This window comes from Solanum verrucosum, unplaced genomic scaffold (assembly GCF_900185275.1).
Source record: "Solanum verrucosum unplaced genomic scaffold, falcon-dt-bn FXZP01000886.1, whole genome shotgun sequence".
NCBI lineage: Eukaryota > Viridiplantae > Streptophyta > Magnoliopsida > Solanales > Solanaceae > Solanum > Solanum verrucosum.
This window is the reverse complement of record NW_026019777.1, coordinates 45,038-50,220: the sequence shown is the minus strand read 5'-3', so window position 1 is coordinate 50,220 and position 5,183 is coordinate 45,038.

Below are 5,183 nucleotides of genomic sequence, written 5' to 3'. Positions count from 1 at the left end.
CATTTAGGCTTAATATTCCTGACGAAGATTTTGTACTCTTCAAGTTAGAATATTCATTCAAACAGAGTATTTATAAAATTGGTGAAGTTTCTATATTATTCAAACCAATGCACAATCTGATTTGTTCGTGAAGTTCTCATATTCTTTAAACCAAAGGAGTAAAAAAAATCTGCAAAAGTCAAACACAATCAAATTTCACATAGAGTAGAAAATTACAATTTTTTTTCCTCTAAACAGAATATATATTATTAATAATAAAGACATATTTTGAGATCATCACATAAAGACTCTATCCTAACATTTATGAAATAAATTTCATAACTTATAAAGGATAGAAAAAGAAAATAATAATCAAGGGAAATAAAGATAGAACCTGATTACTCTCATTGAATCATATTCTATAGGTCAACAATAATTCCATGCAAGTCACTTTTCTTGCTAATTTTTTTTTCCTTTTCTCAGTTTCCATCATATTCCTATTTTCCTCAAGAAGACATTTAATTTCGACAAGAAACTAAACTCATGTTCAAATATTGTTAGGAGACAACATTTGTTCATTTACTTCTTCTCCTAGTTATATAAAACCAAGAATATAGGGAAAAAATTAAAGTGCTCATCTTAGCCTTTATGCACAAAATAGCTTTTCTCATTAAAAAGAAAACTGAAGGGGTGCAATGCTTGAATGCACTTGGAAAGAAAATAAAAATAATCTTACCCATCCAAGGAAAACTTACTACAAAAAATATACTCTAACGTATTAAAGTAGTACTAATTCATCCCAAATGTCTTTTATCATATGATAAAATAACTCTTTTTTTCTTCATTTTCTTTCCCCAATAAAAAGAACACAGAAAATAGAAGTAATATCCTTACCAAAGAAAATACCAACATTAAATTTGTTAGCTCGTTATCTCCTGTATTCATATTAGCAAACCAGAAATAATAAAAGATAAAAAGAAAAACACAAAGAACCATCCGAGCCCACAGAACCCACTGTGTGTCCTTAAGAAATTTAATCCCCTCAAGTACCTGAGGTTGCAGATTAATTCCTCCAAGATAAAATGGATTAACCATTAAAGAAGTAGCAGTACCTCAAACTTCAATAATTTCAACGAACTCAAAATGACAGCAACGAATCACACACACAGACACGATCGATCGATTTTGTTTTGTAAGAAATGTATGCAAGAGAAGGGAAGAATTCGATGCAGAAAAATGAGATAAAGTCACTCTATTTATAGCCTACAAAGAGTAAAGGTCACAACTCTTAGGAAAAAAACAACCTTTCAGAAAGGTCACAACACTTTGGAAAAGGCACAACCTTTCAAACTGTCACAACCCTTTAGAAAGGACACAACCTTTCATAAAGGTCACAACCCTTTGGCATAGTCACAACCCTGCATTTCCTATTCATACCTTTAAAACCCAATAGTATGAACCAAAACTCTATCCTTAGGATAATTTATTATGATGCTTATTTTTGTTTAAACTAGGCTAATTTGCAAGCTAAATTCCTGGTCCAAGGATCCTGACGGCCTAATCCAAATTTCCATTGAAAAATTTCTTATGCTTATCACATTATGATTCAAGTTTTGTTATATTGAGATAGATAATTAATTATTGGACGTATTGTATTATATGAATAATATTAGATTTATGACATTTGGAGGAATTGAGATTTAACCCTTAGCTTAAAATTAGGAAATATAAGGCTTGACATATTAATTAGCATTAAGATTAGGAACTTGATTATAGATTTTGGTGGGTTTTTGAGTCTAGGCTAGACATATAGTAATATGGGTATTGCTAGTTTTGAAATTTTACTATGATTATTTATTTGAATATATTGCATTAATTTGCAAGCCCATCAAATGGGGAAGGCTCAAGTCCCAGAGTGATTGTTCAATTATTTGAGGCAAGAGGATTTCTCAACCTTTGTTAAGTGTATAGAATCACGAATTTCCTTGTGGTATGTGTTGGGGAGTAATGAGACTTGGTGATGGGTTGACTTGTCCGTATTGAATAATTCTAATGATGAAAAAGAGGTTATAAAAGGCAATGTGAGTAATTACTGTTGTGTGATGTGTTGAGAATCGTTTGAAAGGGTTACTGATTCATTGTTGATGTTGTATCACGATTGTGACGTTCTGAGTTATTCATTATTATTTATGAAAATGGTCATCTCATCATTATTTGTGTGAACAAGTCATTTGCATTTGTTTTGAAACATGGTTATCACAAGTATTATGTGAATTGAGGAAGGATAAGAAATTTAAAAGGATATATCATTTCGAGGGACGTGCCGTGCGCCGCGACAGATATTATGATTCGAGAGAGGTGTTGCTTGTTGTGACAAATTCTATTATCTATGGACGTATCACACGTCGTAACTGATTTTATTATCAAGGGTCATAACGCACGCCGCGATGGATGCATAAACAGGTGTGTCCCTCATGGGTCTCGGACTGAGAGACAATGGGTGTATATCAATAGGTAAGATATGCATCGCTATACTTGACATTAGATTTAATTACAATGCATATATTTATTATTTGTGAACTTTTTAGTGCCTTTCGGTGAAACTTGTGATTGGTGAACTTGATCTCGTGTATTATTGGTCTGAAATTGTCGAAGTGTTGTTATTAAGGTATGTGCTATATTATTTGTGAATGATTAGGTTGGACTAATTTTATACAGGTTGTAGTTGTGGAGGTTCGGTTAGGATGGTAGGAGTACCCATATTCTATATTCTTAACTTGTGTTTAGGAGTTCACTTGCTGAGTTTTGAATACTTTTATGTTATATATATGTGAATGTAAATATGGTGCTAAGGAACTCCATCATAAAATGAATGAAGATGTGAGATTGATGCAAATGATATCAATTTGGTTGGTGTTTTCAACACTTTATTCGCCTGAAACATAATTTCTTTATCATTTAGAGAAAGAGAAAAAAGGAGTCAATATCTTAAAAGATCTTTGAACTGTGAGAAATTATCTAGTCATTAAATTTTGTTTTGTATCAATAAAATCCCTCAACTTAATATTTTTATCTTTAAAAATCACTCAACTACATTAATCATTAAAATAATTTTTTTATGACAAAATAAATTATTTTATATTCCACTTAAATATGGACCCCACAACTAAACATAGTTTAAAATTTTCATTATAATTCTTCTTCTTCTTATTCTTCTTAATTTACCATTAAAAATATTTGACATGATGAAAAGATTATTTTATGTAATATATAAATTCAACTAACATTTATATATTTTTGATAATATGTTACATATCAGTGTACATCTTCGTAATTCCTCAATATCTCTTCTTTCATCAAAATATTCTAAATTTGAACAATATTGTGCATTCTTCAGCATGTATATTGAGGATGCAATTTAATATTCTGAAATAAAAAACCAACAAAAATCTGGAATCAAGAAAGACAACTTGCAAAATTTGCTCCAAGTTTCAAACCTTGCATCACCTAGTTTGAGGGATTAGCCCAAAAAATCCTAGAAGAAAGATGTTTTACTACAAATCACTGTATGAGATAGCATTTTTGGTGATAACTTTGAGTATTGAAAGTTAAAAACAATGTCTATGCATGTACTGATTGGAATAGATAATATGGACTAAAAAACAAAGATTAAGAAAACGAACCATCTCTTGAGAGAGGCGATTGATGCCAGTGAGGTTATATTGTTGTACAACGATGTTTTGGAGCTGATAAATCTTGCTACAGAGGATTTTCTTCTGCGAGTCAAACAAGATCGAGAACGACGCTGTAGGACTGGTCAAGGCGAGTTGTAATTAATTTTCCATTGTAGACTCCGCCAATCGAAATTCTGATCGACCTCGAAGCAATAGATCGAACCGATTCATGCATCAGATTCAACAAGCAATTGAAGAAGAGGAGCAAAGCTAAAATCCATTTGGATCAGTTCTAGGATTTCACCAGCTAAAATCCATTTGTTCCCCACCTCCTCTTCTTCCCCCATTTACATAGCTGTGGAAACCCTAGAACTGATCCAGATGGATCTTAGCTTTGCTCCTCTTCTTCAATTGCTTGTTGAATCCGATGCATGAATCGGTTCGATCTATTGCTTTGAGGTCGATCAGAATTTCAATTGGCGGAGTCTACAATGGAAAATCAATTACAACTAGCCTTGACCAGTCCTACGACGTCGTTCTCAAGCTTGTTCGACTCGCAGAAGGAAATCCTCTGTAGCCAGATTTATCACCTCAAAAACATCGTTGTACAATAATGTAACCTCACAAGTATCAATCCCCTCTCTCAAGAGATGGTTCGTTTTCTTAATCTTTTTTTTGTTTTCTGAAGTTTTTTTTATTTGAGTACTTGTTTCTCTTAAAATTCTGAATTTGCGTCTTGTACATTGTTGGTAGTGATTGTTTTAGGAAATGTAGGAACTAGCATTGGTTAAGTTCACAGTTCATTAAGTTTTATGGTTAACTAGATTCACCTTTTACAATACAGAAATGGTAATGATATTTATGTTCATGTAAGTCATAAGTGTAACATACTATATGTGCTTGTACAGTTGAAGTATTAATAAATAACTTGAGATTCGCAGTGTGTATACAATTTTTTGGGTTGAGGAATAGCATGTCTTATAGTTTCTGTTTACCCAGAAGGTTAGTAAAAACAATGGCTACCTTGTGGCATATTTTGCATTCAGAAAAGTTAAAGTTTTGGGTGTATTTTATGTGCCAGAATATTTTTTCCTTAATTAAATTATATTTCAGTGTTTTGTGTTACCTTGAATTGTGAAAAATGCAAAAAATATTTTTTATCAAAAGGGAAAAGATACCTTCCGTCAGTAATGGGCAGAAGTCATTCTCCATTATAATTATTCTAGTTCTTAGTCCATATTATCTGTTCCAATCAGTACATAGACATTGTTTTTAACTTTGAGTACTCAAAGTTATCACCAAAAATGCTATCTCATACCCCATATAATTATTGTACATTATACTATGTACAAAACAGAAGATGGGGGAACACTGATTTATAGTAAAACATATTTCTTGTAGGATTTCTTTGGGCTAATCCCTCAAACTATGTGGTGCAAGGTTTGAAACTCGATAGATAAACTCGGAGCAAATTTTGCGGGTTGCTTTTCATGATTCCAGATTTTTGTTGGGTTTTTATCGCAGAATATG